The sequence below is a fragment of the Bos taurus genome, chromosome 6, assembly GCF_002263795.3.
Source record: "Bos taurus isolate L1 Dominette 01449 registration number 42190680 breed Hereford chromosome 6, ARS-UCD2.0, whole genome shotgun sequence".
Lineage (NCBI taxonomy): Eukaryota > Metazoa > Chordata > Mammalia > Artiodactyla > Bovidae > Bos > Bos taurus.
Genome location: NC_037333.1, coordinates 11644827 through 11663677, shown reverse-complemented (window position 1 = coordinate 11663677; position 18851 = coordinate 11644827). Strand labels below are relative to the sequence as shown.

Below are 18851 nucleotides of genomic sequence, written 5' to 3'. Positions count from 1 at the left end.
TGCTTTTAAACTGTGGTGTTGGAGAAGACTCTTGAGAGTTCCTTGGACTGCAAGGAGATCCAAAAGGAAATCAGTACTGAATATTCATTGGAAGGCCTGATGCTGAAGCTGAAACTCCAATATTTTGGCCACCTGATGAGAAGAGCTGACTCATTGGAAAAGACTCTGATGCTGGGGAGGATTGAAGGCAGGAGGAGAAGGGGACGACAGAGGATAAGATGGCTGGATGGCATCACCAACTTGATGGACGTGAGTTTGAGCAGTCTCCAGGAGTTGGTGATAGACAGGGAAGCCTGGTGTGCTGCAGTCCTTGGGGTCACAAATAGTCAGACACAACTGAGAGACTGAACTGAATTGAACTGAACTGAATATAGTATTGAACTCCAAAGCAAATATAAAATTCCATTGAAAAGTGGTTGAGTTTCAAAGTTTTGCAGCTTGGAAATATTTATTAACTACCTGAAATATTCATCGGTATTATTTAAATATTTTGTTTAATATTAAATTGCAAAATGAATCTTTACATTATGCTCTTCTATATATTCTCGACTAAATGTGTGTAGTTTAAAATTATCACAATACCCCACCCAATAAAACTGCAGTATTTCTAGATGGTTATTCAGAAAACATCTAGTTGAACTTGCCTAAGATTTTTCTGAGCATATGGCAAAGAGCAGGGAGCTAACACTTTCTGTTACTTATACTCACTGGATTTTTCTGGGTTGATATATTTCTGGAACTTTAATATTACTCAAAATAAAGTAGAGAAAACAGCACAAGGAATTTGATTATTTCTGACTGGTGCTTAATCCCCACTGTTGATGGAAATCTGGCAGTTGTAACATAGCAACAGAATCTGATGGCTTTGAATTTTAAGTTATTTTATAACTTAAAGGCGGATGTTTCAGTTTCTGTTCTGCTAATAACTGGGTGCCTATAATTATCACATTGTCCTGGTTTTTTAATGTGCAAAATTGGGTTATAATGTTGACCTTTTCTTTGTGTTTCTCTTTTTCAGAGTATTACTGTTTTCTAAATTTTTTATAGTGGAGTATCACAATGCATATAATGTATCTGGATAAAATAAAAATATATAACTAAGAAAACCACCACAAAGGGAATATTGAAATGAGAGAAATAAAATGAAATGGGGAGTAGTAAAATGTTTGCCAAGAGATACTGGGAGCTTGTTGGATATGGGCCATGATTTTGACTCTGTGTTCTCTAGCAGCCAATGAAAAAGCAATGGTTTACATAATTTAGAGAGTCAATAAGATAAAGCTGACCATATCAATAGCCATACCAAAAAAAACCCAGTGGCCCCAGAAGCCCTGTGCTCCCAGGAACTTCTCCACAGTAGATGCATTAACACTTTCATAGGGCAATTTATTATACAATTCTTCAAAATAGGCCAATGAGAGCACACCAAAGTGTGATTTTGTGTGATCAGTCTAGATGGGACTGGAACACTAAAATTCAGGCACCAACTTTTGGATGGAAGCACCTAGAGAGACATGGAAGGATTACACAACTTTTACGCAATCTTTAATCAACCATGTTTCTTTCAAATGAATGAGTCTTTGTTAAGAACTGGATTGCCTTTACAACACACTGCCAGTTACATTTCAAGTTTATTGCCAGTTAAGTTTCAGTGGAGCTGGCAAGGAGAAATGACATTCTCTTGTTCAAGTTGAGTTCAGCAAGGACTGTGTGAGAACAGAGAGCCACCCTACCTATACACGCTGATGGGGTGAGGAGTCATCTGTGGGCAGGACCAGGACTCTCCTCATGACCATGAACCATGGAATGATATTGTTTAACAGAATAGAAAAAAAAATTAAAGTGAAATCATAAGTGAAGAAACAGACATTTAAATAGGTGAGGTCTAAAACAAAAAAGTAGAAATAAGGTTTAATTTAAGGTAAAAAAATTTATAAAGACAAATATAATTTTTAAAATATGAAAAAAGCAATTAAATTAAGAAAATGAAAGTTGAAAATAAATAGATGTCAAAGAGGCTAGGTCTAAACAGTAAAAAGTTAAGAAAAAGATTATTAAGACTAAAAGTTTTAAGACTACAAAATGAAGTTACATTACATTAAAAATGTAGGAATAAGTTTTTAAGTCAAAAAATAAGAAACAGAAAATCTAAAATACAAAAATAAAATAAATTAGAATAAAAATCAGGAGTAAACATCATACAAGTTATTAATAGTAAGTTTTAAGTCAATATTGAGGTGATGGACCAAAGAAGTCATTTTTCGTTCAGGCAGAAAACTCAGCCATGCTGTAGGCAGGCTGGCAGGAGGAGTCCTTAGAGAGGAGAGGTGTGTGGTTAGAGGTAACCTCCCAAGTTAAGTCATCAGAAGGTGTGTCCTTCCTGAAAGAGCAGAGCTATGCAAATTCTTTAGCCTATATTTTTAGTATAGAGCCTCACTCTTGTTAGAAACATTCAGAATCATGAACAAAACTGTGATAAACATTTGTGTATCTACATCTTTAACATACATTTTTACTTCTTAGGAAGAGTACTGAAGGTTTAGTTGATTATGTACACATTTAAAATTTTTTAAATAATACATAGTGTCAATTTTTCCTCCTGTGGCTGATAGCAGTTTATATATAAATTAGCAGTGCATAAAGCATTGATTTCACTTCCCCCTTGGCTAACCTGGGTAATATACACTGTTTTCTTTGGTAATCTGATAGTTGAAAAATACCTTGTTTTAAATGGTATTTCTTTGTTATTGAGATTGAGCCAATTCTCATGAAAGGAAAATTTATTTATTCAGAACTTTTCCTTCATCTTTCCTCTGTCTGCTAATCTTGACATAAATATTAGAAAGCTTCTTGCAAGGTAGATAACTTAACTGGCAGATAACTTTGGAATAGTCAATACATGCAAAACATATTTGTCCATATTCCTTTTGCTAAACAGGTCTTTCCCAAACTTCCTGATCAATAGTTCTCAAATCTGGCTTGATTCCTAAGAAAATTAAAATAATGATTAATTAGTGACAATAGTTGTTTGAATTCCCAATGTTAGCTGGTAACATAAAACACATTGACTCTTATGAGCATCTAGCTAGTTTAATTATAATAAAAAACGAGGGACTTCTCTGGTGATCCAGTGGCTATGACTCCTTGTTTCCAATTCAGGGGGCCCAAGTTTGACAGTAAAGAATCTTCCTGCAATGCAGGAGACCTAGGTTTGATCCCTGAGTCAGGAAGATCCCCCAGAGAAGGGAATGGCAATCACTCCAGTATTCTTGCCTGGAGAATTCCATGGACAGAGGAACCTGGCAGCTACAGTCCATGGGGTTGCAAAGAGCTGGACATGACTGAGCGATTAACACCTTCACTTTCTTCACTTTCACAGGGAACTAGATACCACGTGTTGCAACTAAGAGTTCACATGCCACAACTAAAAAAGGTCCCATGTGCTGCAAGGAGGACCAAGATCAGATCTCTTGTGCTGCAATCAGGACCTGGTGCAGCTAAATAAATTAAAAAAAAAAAAAATTAAACAGAGAGGCTACAAATTAAACTCAAACTGCTCTATTGAATAATCAAGAATAGTTGTTTTTATAATAATTGAGCTGTATTATCAATTTTGGGTTTTTTTTGGTATTATCAGAACTTGAAAATTAAAACAAAGTGACAAAATTGATATTTAAATTGCAGATAATATACATGCAATTCAAATTTTATTTTCTGAATATAATTTAGGAACTACACATTTATATTCTTGTCTACTACATATTGAGTTTTCTTTGTTTGGCTTTGAAATGTTTTCTTACCACCTATTTAGAGGATATTGAGTATTCAGCAGATAGGGGCAATGGCTTCTATATTCTAAGATCACTGAATGAGAAAATATTAAAAATATTTACATCCCTAAAAAAACAGTTCCGATATTGAAAAAGGAAGACAGATGTTCTCACATTTTAAAATTAGATTTCAGATTGCAATATATATAACTACAGGAAAAGTTTTAAATTTCTTAGAGAAAACAGTAATTACAAAACAAAGTTTCTAAGTAGCTTATATGCTGGTGGCAATTGTTCAAAATGCATAAAATTGTTTAGAAAGCCCTAAAAAATTTCAAGATTAAAATTTCATTAGATACTATTTTAGGGTTTTTTGCCTTTGCTTTTAATAGAATTTGCTAAGAATAATTTTCAGAAAGCAAAGAGTCATTACAGTGTAAATCTAAGACTTTAATTTTAGAAAAAATGTTTGACTAGTTGAGCATAAAAAACACTCCTAGCATCAGGTGCCTGAAATAATTAGTTAAGTGTTAAAAAAAAAAGTTTTAAAAAATCATTGTTACTGTGGTAGTAAATGAAGAAAAACCATCAGAGAGCAGAAGTGACAAGAAAACACAAATCCAGAGAATAAATGAGCACTGGAGTCACTGTTTGTCTAGAGAGAACCTAACAATTGTCAGTAGTCCTGGGCCTGGATATTAAAGTTCCAGGCACCCAGGGAGGCTGGAGGCAAAGCATGGGTCTAAGTGTCATAGAAGGCTGGGTCAGAGATAACTTCACAAATGTGAGACCCCACTTCCCAGAGGACAACACCTTTAGTGACTGAACTTGAGAAATCCCCCTTCAGAGGAAGATGTTGAGAGTACTTGCCAGTCTAGCCTGTGTATTGTGATTTTTACTATTTTATGATACTTTAATATTTTGGGGTCTTACTTATCTGGGAGAGACTGCCCTGCCCAGGGCTCCCTAATTCCTAGAGTCAGCGAACAACTACCTGAGAGCATGCCTTTCATATGCAAACCAAATGATCCTGAGTCCATATCCTCAACCACCTCCTTTACCTAACTCTCACACACCAAGCTAAGATTCCTTTTTCCTTACATCACCCCAAGACCATGGATATTCATACTACTGTGTGACTTAAAATCCAAGCCAATAATTAAGCCAAAGTGATTCTGGACTGGTAGTGACCCCAAGAGCCCAGCAAAAGAACATGCAAATATTCTTTGGGAAGAACTTACATTTTTTCAAATATTTCTCTGAATTCCAAAGAATATCACTTCCTAATAAAATGTCATTCAAAACATGAAGAAATAAGCCGTTAGCCGGGAGAAATATCAATAACCTCAGATATGCAGATGACACCACCCTTATGGCAGAAAGTGAAGAGGAACTAAAAAGCCTCTTGGTGAAAGTGAAAGAGGAGAGTGAAAAAGTTGGCTTAAAGCTCAACATTCAGAAACTAAGTTCATGGCATCCAGTCCCATCACTTCATGGGAAATAGATGGGGAAACAGTGGAAACACTGTCAGACTTTATTTTTCTGGGCTCCAAATCACTGCAGATGGTGACTGCAGCCATGAAATTAAAAGACGCTTACTCCTTGGAAGGAAAGTTATGACCAACCTAGAAAGCATATTCAAAAGCAGAGACATTACTTTGCCAACAAAGGTTTGTCTAGTCAAGGCTATGGTTTTTCCTGTGGTCATGTGTGGATGTGAGAGTTGGACTGTGAAGAAGGCTGAGCACCAGAATTGGTGCTTTTGAACTGTGGCATTGGAGAAGACTCTTGAGAGTCCCTTGGACTGCAAGGAGATCCAAACAGTCCATTCTGAAGGAGATCAGCCCTGGGATTTCTTTGGAAGGAATGATGCTAAAGCTGAAACTCCAGTACTTTGGCCACCTCATGTGAAGAGTTGACTCATTGGAAAAGACTCTGATGCTGGGAGGGATTGGGGGCAGGAGGAGAAGGGGACGACAGAGGATGAGATGGCTGGATGGCATCACTGACTCAATGGATGTGAGTCTGAGTGAACTCTGGGAGTTGGTGATGGACAGGGAGGCCTGGTGTTTGTGATTCATGGAGTCGCAAAGACTCGGACGTGACTGAGCAACTGAACTGAACTGAACTGAACTGAAGGTTAGCAGAAACAGAATGTTATGAACCATACTCGCAAAGCCTGCAGATATTGAGATGTCAGGGGAGCATGTAATTTCCTTGGTTCTGTCTCACCACAGCAAAAATTTGAAATGGTGGATCAGTGTTACAGCTCGGTTACAGCTCAGTTTTACTTAGCAAGCAAAAGATAGTACACCCTCGAGGCGTGACGGCAGGCTGACCCCAAAGTAGAGGCCTCAGTCCATCTTGGCTTCTTCCTTTTATATGTTTGTCTCCTCCCCTGCCCTGAGCCTGCCCTGTACAAACTGGGCTAGCCAAGAAGGGGGTGTGTTTGTTTCACCTGAAATTCTCACTCCAGTCCATGGATTTTCTTTTGCTTCATTTTTGCAGGCTTTTCTCCTTCTTTGGGTTATAGCCACCACCATTTTGGACTCCTTTTTCCTATTCTAACTACCTAATAGTAATAATCAGAAACATATAAATAAATGAGTATTTTTTAATTCCTTAAAGAAAAAGAATGAATCAAAAATGTAAACAAAGACCAAATTACTGTTAATAAAGAACAAAACAGAAGATCTAAAAATTAAAATATAAAATTAGATTTAAAAACCTGATTGATGGGTAAAATACGACACTACACAGTTGAAAAAAGAAATCACTAAATGACAAAGAAATTACCTGGGGTGCAGCAGAGAAAGAGAAGGAAATGAAAATATGTTTAAGAGAGAAAAGAGGGAAGTGTTCCCACATGCTCCTAATGATAGTTCCAGAACAATAAAATACAAAGATGGTGTAAAGAAACTATTTGAAGAGATAATTACCATTAGAGATACACCAATATCAAATTCAGGACAACCAATGAATTCCAAAGAGGTAAATAAAGCGAAGAGAAGTTTGCTTCATTACCTCTTGTGGTTGGGGGTTCTATCCTAGACTGTACTTCTCTTAGGGAGTGCTGGTAAAATAACTCTGTGTCAAACCTGCTGCTGCTGCCAAGTCGCTTGAGTCGTGTCCGACTCTGTGCGACCCCATAGACGGCAGCCCACCAGGCTCCCCCATCCCTGGGATTCTCCAGGCAAGAACACTGGAGAGGGTTGCCATTTCCTTTCTCCAAAGCATGAAAGTAAAAAGTGAAAGCGAAGCCGCTCAGTCGTGTCCGACCCCTAGTGACCCCATGGACGGCAACCCATCAGGCTCCCCCGTCCCTGGGATTCTCCAGGCAAGAGCACTGGAGTGGGTGCCATTGCCTTCTCCCCTTGTAACTGTGGGAAACAGGTATCTTTGCCACACACACAGTGGGAGTACAGGCCATGTCCCCTTGCAGTTGTCTCTCCTCATCTTGTCTCTTGCTCTTCTCTTCTCTTACCAGTTTTAAGTCCAGAAAACCAAGTACCCTGCTGGTTCAGTAGCTTAGAAAATTTCACAAGGTGGATGACTGTGGTGGAGTCACATTGAATTAATTCTCAGAGTCACACAGTATTATGAGAGACAGAACAGGGGGAGCTCGCAAAAGAGCACCTCTCTGAGAAAACGCTGAGTACATATTTATTGAGTCTCCCTCTTGGACAAGGGAGTCGTATAGTAAGGCTTTGAAGATAAGGAAGTTTGTTCTGCCACACCGAACACCCGTATCAGTCAAGATATCTGTCTTAAGGGTATGAGAAAGAACACATAAGGAAAGGGTAAGACAGAACAGTCTCCAGAAAACAGGGCCTTGAGAAAGTAATATTTATATCCCCAAAGATGATCAGCAGCCATAATTTAGTGGAAAGAATAAAGGTTCTGGCATCCTCAACATTGTAGGATGGGACAAAATAAATGAAATACTCCTCCTCACTGGACTGGAGGAGTACGGAAAACAGCTTCATCAGCCCTGATTCCTTTAAAAGATGACTTCCAGCCTTCCTTCTTTTTATATAGTGCAGAGGAAGTAGAGAGGTGGAGGGTTGGGGTGCTGGATGGTTCCAACTGAGCTGAAACAGTGCATCTCAGCCACCCTCTCTTCAAAGTGGTTGGCTCTGAAGCTGATAGTTTTTTGATTTTAGAATTTGATATTACTTGACATAACGTGGATTTGGACATTTATTCTGGGAAAATAGGAAAATATACTTGCCTCACTTGGCGTTATACTGTGAACCCTAAGGCATTAATTGTGGGACAGTAATAAAGTTTTCCAGTGGTGGTCTACCAACACCATGTTATAACATCATAGCTTATCATCATTGACAAACATTGCCTTTTCCATAAATCTGATTGTAAACATCATCGACAATCATTTAGTTCTCTGTACTATATTAAAAATTAATGTTTGTAGTAAAACAATACACATTTTAAAATATGGACAACAGTAGTTGCTAATAACTTCTAACTATAAATAGCATTAGAAATACACAGTGAAGGTAAAGTCTGTACAGGTAAATATAGATAAGAAAGCCCTGTGGTTTGCTGAATTGTTCAGAATGAACAGTATATAGAGTTACTCAGCCTGAGAAACTTTTAGGGTGCTAATTTCCTTCATACATTCAATTTCATTCTTCCAAGAGACTTATTCTGAGTCCTAAACTATGTAACACTTAGAAAAAAATTCATTTTCTATTCTCATTTCTATTTCCTCTATACTTAATCAAATTAGTATAGAACACAATAGTAAAAAATTTGGCTATGTGAAACATTTTAATCTAGTCTCTACAATTAGTATAAGAAAAAGGTAAGTTCTTTCTATCTAGAATATTCAGCCAAGGTATAATTAAATAAAAAGTTGATTCAAGACCTTGCCTTCTCACCTGATGGTCAAAGATCAATTGAGTTTGTTTTTATATATTTATTTCTTCATAAATTCTTAACGATTTTATACTAACTGTTATTTTCAGACTTTGGTCCTTCAAGAAAACTCAAATCCCTGTCACATCTAACCTCGTTCAAAGCCATTATACTTCTTCAGGGGGGGAAAAATGATTAAGAAATCCTAACTCAAAGGTATGTCTTACCCATTGATAAGCTTCTCAGTAATTAAAAAGTAAGGAATAGGTGTGATGAATGAAGTTTGATTTTGATGTGATGCTTAGTATATATCTATGAATGAATTTAGCACACTTGTAGTTGATATAATTAGGAAAAATGACAGCTCTTGGAAACATAGCTAAGCTGACTCTTGCCTTCTGATGCAACATTAAGCTCTCTAAGGAGGCTTGATCACACACATCTGCATTATATGAATGACTGCTGGCTAAATGAAATTTGGCAATGATTGGCCTTTCCCTATCATTTCCATAGTCAGTTAAAATAAAGAACAATATTTTTCATAAATCCACAAAGCCATACTTCAAGGAAAAAGAAATATTTTTTAAAATTTCATTTTATGGAAGAAATATATCTCTAGGATATACTATCAGAACTTCATTTTGGAAATGTCTTCTAATTATTCAAAATAAACATATATGAAATGGTTCCCTCATTTACTGATTTTTTATAGTAATTAACTGGCTAAGATGCATAAGAAAAAAATAGGTCCTCTGACCTCTTTCCCAAGCTACCAATTTAAAAGTCCTATCATTATAGAAAAGAACTAACTTTAAAGTTCCTTAAGATGCATTATTCAGTCTTGAATATATTAGAGGAAAGGGCAGGACATTTTATTGACAAGAACTATTGCTTCTAATTGTCTCTTCTTTTTGAGAAAATTCTATTGTTGCATATGATTTGTTTCAACATGCAAAGAAAAACACTATTATGAAGTTTCTCTTTTGTAATCTGTTTGCCCTTTTAACATTTTCATAATTTTGAATAAGCTAAAATATTATGCTTCACTATGTTATTTGTGAACATACTTTTTAATGTTCAGTATGTGTTAACGAAGCAAGCAGACACTTCTTGGGTCCTCTGGTGTCACTTCTTGCCTCTTGCAGTCACATGGAATAGTCTAATGTATGATTTAATGTCAATATTACTGTTTCTGATATTATTTGCCTCTAAATGTAATCCAGAACTTCCTGAAACATAGATGATTGTACCTCTTAGGAATGGAAAAATAAGAATAGGCTTGCCATATCTTAAATGTTATCAAACCCTAAGATCAGTTCAGTCAGTTCAGTTGCTCAGCCGTGTCTGACTCTTTGTGATCCCATGGACTGCAGCACCCCAGGCTTCCCTGTCCATCACCTACTCCTAGAGCTTGCTCAAACTCATGTCCATCAAACTAAACTGATCACATGGATCACAGCCTTGTCTAACTGCATGAAACTATGAGCCGTGTTGTGTAGGGCCACCCAAGATGGATGGGTCGTGGTGGAGAGTTCTGACAATACATGGTCCACTGGAGAAGGGAATGGCAAACCACTTCTGTATTCTTGCCTTGAGAGACCCATAGACAGTAGGAAACACAAGATGCTTTCAGAAATATCTGAGGTAGTATGGAAAAAGACAAGCGGTTAGTTTGTGAGAGGGCTACCAGGGGCCAGGATTTCAATTTTAATGTCAAAAGGGAAATAAATGATTATAGTTGATTTGAGCATGTTAAGCAAGTTAAAGGAGATAAGATTCTGTGATGAAATAAAAATAGCACAAGTTAAAAAGTGGTTGTAACACTCATACATGGTTCCACTGCTTGTACAAAAATGCAATGTATTAACCTCCATTCCTTGAAGATTTTACTAACATATACTGAAGATTTTATTAACTATAGGATTTTAAAATACAAAAGTTGATCCCTCTTTATTTTTTAATGAAGATAAAAATTTTGACACAGACATATGCAAAAGATGGGAAAACTACCATGCTTTCAAGGTGGGGAAATGCATTCAAACTAGTCAATAAAAATAAAATATCAGCGAAGCAAAGGAAAAGAGTATAGATCGACAAGACTGCGAAAAAACAGGAAAAATAATGAGGAAACTGCAGAATGCTTGCATTTTAATAGCACAAAAGTGAGGCCAACCAAGAATACAGAGGGAATTTGTCCAGGTAGCATAGGTTTTAAGGAGACAAATTGTGCTTTTTAGGTTGCCCTGGCAACAGGTGTGTCTTCTTATGCGAAGACATTTTAATGAGAAAACCACATGAACATGAAGTAAATTACAAATAGAGGTGGCCCTATCTTTCTTGGAGATAGGTTTGGAAATGAGTTTGGAATGGGTGTACGCCATCAACTAAAGATGAAGTCATGAGACTGGAGATTTGAATGGTATCCCAGAGTGAGAAGTTGTATGCTCACCAGCTTCTGAGTATGGCACAAACCTCTTGTTCTTTTTTTTTTTTTTTTTACTGATTTCACTTGAAGTCAGGAAAAATAAATAATGTACACACATACTCACTTCATTACAATCACTCCTGGGAAGGAAACTTGGACTGGGAAACCGTGGGAGGTCATTTTTCTGGTTGTCTGTGTAAGGTGGTTTTGGACCCAAACTACTATATAGCAGTCTGGGCTCTGGGTGACTCTCCTGGCTCCAATTAACACACCAGGTCTGGATATACCCCTCACGTGTAGTGTTTCACTTCTGTTAGATTTATTTGAATAACAGAAACACAGTGTTTCTTGAGTCTACCACGTTGCACTGACAACAGCACGAAATGCTAGAAGGTTCTTGCTTATATTGAGCCAAAATTTTCTTGTCAGTCATTTCAGTCTGTTAGTCCTATGCATGCAGTTTTAAAAACATTTTAATCTAGTCATGAGCTCCAGTGAGTTTAAACTGTCTCTCATAATATGTTTAACAATGATATGCCTCCTAGTAATCCTTTTTCTGTTAGTAACCCTAATGAATAAGAATGCATGCCCTGTCCAAATGGTCTAGGAGAACACAGTTTTCCTACAGACTTCTCCTGTTTCTCATGTTGCAAAAAAACAAAATTAAGGACCTGCATCCGAGTAATAAAATTTTTGTGTTTCTTGTTTTTTCTCTGTAGAGGATATATATATATATCTCTCTCTCTCTCTCTCTCAATAATTTGAAGCTTCCAGATAACTACTTTTCTTCTACTTATATATCAGGATTGGGTTTCTGATTCAGAGAAAGGCAGTAAAATGAATATAGTTAAGTTATTAGTGTTTTTATGAAATAGACATTTCCTCTATTTTCACACACAATTATAGAAAGTTCATTCAGTAACACTGGTTAAATTTTTGATTCCTGGAGAATTTCTAAGTGACACATTGTGAATGTGAGAACTAGGTGAAGGGTTTTAGCATGGCAAATTCAATTGTATTGTTCATTATTTATATCCTTCAAGATTTACTCAAATCTTGAAGGATACATCAAAGTTTTAAAAAGAGATATTAAATAATAATAGTAAGAATATCAGTAGTGTATATATGTAAGATAAAAGGATAAAACCCTTGAACAATAGCCGAAATCTATTTGTTCAAGTTTCTTCACTTCTTCAAGTGGAGATAATAGACTTTAGAAGTCAGATATCAGAAATTTATATCTTGCATGGAAATAGTACACAATTTTTTTTTTTTTAGTGTAAGAGAAAAGACAAGTAATGATAAGAAAAATTTTCAAGGATTTACTTGGCAGTATTTCATAAGCATGGACAACATCAAAATCAACTAATGAAATGGTTCAGATCAGTGACTGGCAGCTTAAAAAGACATTTTAAAGACAAATGACAAAAGAGAAAGATGATATAAAGAAAAAATAAATTATGAAGTAAATTAGTATGAATTATAAGGAAATTAAAATATTTCCATATTGACAAAAAAATCCAACATTTATTTAGAATTTTAAAGGAAACAAAATAATTCATGGTAGAAAAAATATTCAAATGATGTTTAGAGGGAAAAGGAGGACTATAATGTATTAATAATATTAAATTTATTGAAACTATAACTTCATTTTTAATAGGAAGGGTTAGGTGAAATTTAAACATAGGATTAGGTAACTCATGAAATAGTTTCTTTAAAATTGTTAGTCATAATTTAGACTGTGTTAATTGTTTAAATTGTGTCAGTCACAACTTAGAATAATTCAAAATATATTCTACTGAAATTATCCTTTAACACAACCTGTTAGGTAATTGACAAATGCATCAATTCTGAAAGTGAATAGGAGATAATTTAATAAACTACTTCATGATGGAAAGAATTAATGCAATTTAATAGAAAAATGGTAATTCATCTTTTGTTCATAACTATTTAAATCTTACATTAATTTTACTTACAAAACTGAACATAAATATAAAAATATTGGCAATTTAGGCAAGCAGAAATAATATAAATATTTAACAATTCATAATCTATAAAGCAGAGACTTGCTTATTGTTTTATTATGCAGGGTAATAATGTGAATCCACTTAGAATTAGTTATAATTTTATATAACTGTCAGTATATGCCCTTTTCCACTAGGAAATACAAGACAAATTTTTGAGCTGCAAACACATTTCCTCATTTAAGGGCCAGTAATAGCTGTAATTAGTTCTGTAACCATAATTCAAGCAAACATTATATGATTATAATTAAATACAGAAATCCACACACAAAAATAGTTGTGAATCTGGTACTAGTAAATAAAGTCATCTGTGTTGAAATATTATCACTACCTTGATTGTAGGTAAAAATACAAATTTCAATCAGTAGTCTTGTTCAGTCTCAGATTAGGATGGAACATAAACGGCAATTTGGAATAGACTCTCCTAAACATGAAAGTTTGCTCAACGACTTTCTTTAAAGATAGGTGATCAGAACTAACAGGAGTTAACATTAAATTTCAACAAGTGGGTTTATTTAGTGTTTTAGAGATATTAAATATATTATATTTATTGAAAGGTGGGGAAGGTTAGGAAAGTACAAGAAAGAGGACAGCCTAAGGGGAGTAGGAGACAGACAAGTGGGCAGAAGAAAAGAGGCAGTGGTGGAGTGGGGCAGGGCAGAGAGACGAAAGGGTAGTCACTGCAGAGATAACGACATGGAGAGATCTGAGGAGTATTCTAGTTTCCTCGGTGGTGTATCATACAATTAGAAAGTCATATATGCATATCAGCATGCCTTTTTATTTCCGTTATATTTATTAGCAATTTTGGTCAGAATTGAATTTTAATCATGATGATTAGACATGGATCAATTGTGAGTGAAATGTATATACAGATTTAATTGTAGTTACCATTCAATATAAAGTAAAAAATCTGCCAGCAATGTGGGAGACCTGGGTTCAGTCGATGGGTTGGCAAGATCCTCTGGAGAAGGGAATGGCTACCCACTCCAGTATTCTTGCCTGGAGAATTCCATGGACAGAGGAGCCTGGTGGGCTACAGTCCACAGGGTTGCAAAGAGTTGGACATGACTGAATGACCAACACTTTCAACATTCATCAAATCATTCACATTATGTCACTTTCCTTCTCCAGGGGGGGATCTTCCTGACCCAGGGATCGAACCCAGGTCTCTTGCATTGCAGGCAGATTCTTTACCATCTGACCACCAGGAAAGCTCTGGTTTTAAAGGATTTGACTCAAATAACTAAAAGTTAGTTACATATGGCTTCAACCAGTTGAAGGAAACTTGTTGGCATGACACTTGGTGGCAGCCCTCTATAATATGTAGCGGGTAAGATGTTTATTTAGGTTCCACTAATGTCCACGTGTTGGTTAACATGGTAGAAAAATGATTAAAATATCAAGTGATTATATTAGGCCTTTTTTGTTTTGTGTTCAATATTAAGTAAATACTGGTGTTCAAAACGCTTTGCTAGGTATGTACTGGTTTGATCACTAGCTTGGGGTAAATATCCGGGAGTGGAGTTGCTGCATCACAGGGTAAGTGCATACTAGACACTCCTACTGTCAACCAAAAGAAAATAATGCAAGAAGCTGCAGATAAGGAAAGAGTTTATTTGGGGTCAAAGCCTTTGACTGTGTGGATCACAATAAACTGGAAAATTCTGAAAGAGATGGGAATACCAGACCACCTGATCTGCCTCTTGAGAAATTTGTATGCAGGTCAGGAAGCAACAGTTAGAACTGGACATGGAACAACAGACTGGTTCCAAATAGGAAAAGGAGTATGTCAAGGCTGTATATTGTCACCCTACTTATTTAACTTATATGCAGAGTACATTGTGAGAAACGCTGGGCTGGAAGAAGCACAAGCTGGATTCAAGATTGCCAGGAGAAAGATCAATAACCTCAGATATGCAGATGACACCACCCTTATGGCAGAAAGTGAAGAGGAACTCAAAAGCCTCTTGATGAAAGTGAAAGTGGAGAGTGAAAAGTGGGCTTAAAGCTCAACATTCAGAAAACGAAGATCATGGCATCCGGTCCCATCACTTCCTAGGAAATAGATGGAGAAACAGTGGAAACAGTGTCAGACTTTATTTTGGGGGGCTCCAAAATCACTGCAGATGGTGACTGCAGCCATGAAATTAAAAGACGCTTACTCCTTGGAAGGAAAGTTATGACCAACCTAGATAGCATATTGAAAAACAGAGACATTACTTTGCCAACAAAGGTTTGTCTAGTCAAGGCTATGGTTTTTCCTGTGGTCACGTATGGATGTGAGAGTTGGACTGTGAAGAAGGCTGAGTGCCGAAAAATTGATGCTTTTGAACTGAGGTGTTGGAGAAGACTCTTGAGAATCCCTTGGACTGCAAGGAGATCCAACCAGTCCATTCTGAAGGAGATCAGCCCTGGGATTTCTTTGGAAGGAACGATGCTAAAGCTGAAACTCCAGTACTTTGGCCACCTCATGCGAAGAGTTGACTCAGTGGAAAAGACTCTGATGCTGGGAGGGATTGGGGGCAGGAGGAGAAGGGGAAGACAGAGGATGAGATGGCTGGATGGCATCACCGACTCGATAGACGTGAGTCTCAGTGAACTCCGGGAGTCGGTGACGGACAGGGAGGCCTGGCGTGCTGCGATTCATGGGGTCGCAAAGAGTCGGACACGACTGAGCGACTGAACTGAAATGAACTGAACCAAATTGTATACAATCCCCTATGTCCCCATCTTTTGAAGTAAACAACTTTTGCTTTAGTGTCTCGGGGCCTCCCCTGAGTCTCAAAAGCTGGTTCAAGAGTCAATAATTAGGAATGTAAACATGTAGAAACAAAGACTAGCTGTTGGGCTGGGGAACTGGTAACAAGTGGGACTATAAATCAGCCACATGGCAGAGTTACCAAACTCCCACTTCCCTCAGAGATATAGATAAAGGTCTGACACACATTCCTAAGTTGTCTTCACAGAAACCAGATCCCCACCAGATGAAAACTGCTGACCAAAATCACATAGACCTAGTTCAGTTAAAACCAGAAGGCTGACAATGCTAGAAATTTCACCTTGATGTCAACTAATGCTAGAATCGAGCACAAGCTGATCAGGCATCCCGCAGCAACCCCTCACACTGCCTTTGAAAACCCTCCCCTGAAAACCACTATGGGGAGTTTGGGTCTCTTGAGCATGAACTGCCCATTTTCCTTGCTTCAGTTCAGTTCGGTTCAGTTCAGTTGTTCAGTTGTGTCTGACTCTGCGACCCCATGAATTGCAGCACGCCAGGCCTCCCTGTCCATCACCAACTCCCAGAGTTCATTCAAACTCACGTCCATTGAGTCAGTGATGCCATCCAGCCATCTCATCCTCTGTCTTCCCCTTCTCCTCCTGCCCCCAATCCCTCCCAGCATCAGAGTCTTTTCCAATGAGTCAACTCTTCATATGAGGTGGCCAAAGTACTGGAGTTTCAGCTTTAGCATCATTCCTTCCAAAGAACACCCAGGACTGATCTCCTTTTGAATGGACTGGTTGGATCTCCTTGCAGTCCAAGGGACTCTCAAGAGTCTTCTCCAACACCACAGTTCAAAAGCATCAATTTTTCGGCACTCAGCTTTCTTCACAGTCCAACTCTCACATCCATACGTGACCACTGGAAAAACCATAGCCTTGACTAGACAAACCTTTGTTGGCAAAGTAATGTGTCTGTTTTTCAATATGCTATCTAGGTTGGTCATAACTTTCCTTCCAAAGAGTAAGCTTCTTTTAATTTCATGGCTGCAGTCACCATCTACAGTGATTTTGGAGCCCCCAAAAATAAAGTCTGACACTGTTTCCCCATCTATTTCCCATGAAGTGGTGGGACCGGATGCCATGGTCTTCGTTTTCTGAATGTTGAGCTTTAAGCCCACTTTTTCACTCTCCACTTTCACTTTCACCAAGAGGCTTTTGAGTTCCTCTTCACTTTCTGCCTTAATAGTGCCCTACAAATAAGCTATACTTTTCTTCACCACAACCCAGTGTCAGTAGGTTGGCTTTGCTGCACTTTTGATGAGTGGACCCGAGTCCAGGTTTAGCAACATCAAGAACTGCAGTTTGGGAGACACAGAATCTGGTAACCTGAAGGAGGGCAACTGGTGCAGTCACTATAGTCAGTAATGAAAATGACGACTGATCTCTCCTCTGGAAGCTTCATGGTTGCTTTCTGGATGACAATGAAGAAATATAGGGAGTAAAAATATATCAGTTTTGCTGACAAGGATGGGTTCCTGTTTGAAACATGATTTGCTGAGAGAGACAGAGGAGATCCCCATAGGCTGACAGGATTTGAAAGAAGGTCACAGAAACCAGTAGCCGACAGGTTGAAAGAACTGAAAGACATTTGCTCCCCAAGGACTGGGAGGTAGGATTGAGACAGACAGTCTAAATGGTGCTGTTGGGTTTTACTCTCTCTCTTTCGGGCAAGGGAGAGCTTCCCAGGTGGCTCAGCGGTAAAGAATCCGCCTGCTAATACAGGAGATGCAGGGCTGATCCCTGAGTCAGGAAGATCCTCTGGAGATGGCAGGCCACTCCAGTATTCTTGCCTGAAAAATCCCATGGATGGAGGAGCCTGGCAAGCTACAATCCATGGGGTTGCAAACAGTCAGGCATGACGTAGCGACTAATCAACTGGCTGGTAGCTCTACACACGCATCCCTTTATGCCAGGAAACTTCAGGATGGGACGGATTCAAATAACAATCTTTTGGACACAGGCATCTATGTGCCTAGTTCTAGGGCAGGAAAGGGTGTGGGACTCCGAGATGGATAATAAAAGTACCATGAATGTAACATGTGGAGCCATGGTTCTATGTGAAAGGACAGGAAGAAACAGTCCAGCGACAGTCCAGGTGCTGGGAAGTGCGCAAGCACAGAGTCCAAGGTAAAAAGGAGGGAAGAACCTCTCCAGTTATCCTCCCCACCTACACAGTCACTTCAAACTCCTCCCTGCAGGGAGATGATAGCTTCCTGTGACCTTTGAAATGCTAAGTTAACTCTTACAGCTCTGAACAAAAATTGAAGAAGAGAAAAACAAATTTAATAAAAAGACTATATTTTATTTTTACATGTACATGGGCACCTTCCCAGGAAAATGAAGACCCAAAGAAGCAATTAGAGCTTATGGCTTGGGATGGACAAAGGATAGTAAACTGTGAAGACGTGACAAGGCAAAGGGGTTTGGGCTAGCACAGTGATTTGTGGAAATGTGACGAGGAAGATGAGGATTGGTTTAACAAGCTCATTGGTACCGATTTCTCTCAGCTTTAACTTCCCATCTCTGGTGATAAGAATGTCTTCTTTCCTCCTGATACAGAGAAGATTACTTTCACCTGCGATTTTTGTCTCCTTTCCAGAAGAAAAAAGGAAGACCAAAGTGTCCTGCTTGATCTGCTGCTTTTAAAGTGACTTTAAGTCAAAATAACTAACATTCCAATGAGGCATGTTTTGGAAAGACCTGGTCTGAACGGCTACATTTTGTTGCTGTTAAGTCTGAATGAGTGGTAGATAATGTGGGTGTTATATGCGATAATTCCCTACCTTCTAGGTGCTAGAGGGGATTGATTATTCCAATCAGGAAAACCTTAAAATAGAGGGATGTTAGTGGGACACATATTAGAGACAAAATCAGTCTATGACTAATGAGTTTTGCCATTATTTTTGCTGAAAAGGAGCCTCTGGAAGTTCTGGTGGTGGTGACATAAGAATATAGTTTCAGATAATTAAG

General features: G+C 37.9%; 1 long non-coding RNA gene across 1 annotated transcript in view; it reads right to left on the bottom strand.

Annotated features, from left to right (window-relative positions):
* LOC104972660 (uncharacterized) overlaps positions 1–18851 on the bottom strand; it is a 133302-nt gene that overhangs the window by 23267 nt on the left and 91184 nt on the right. The window lies entirely within an intron of this gene.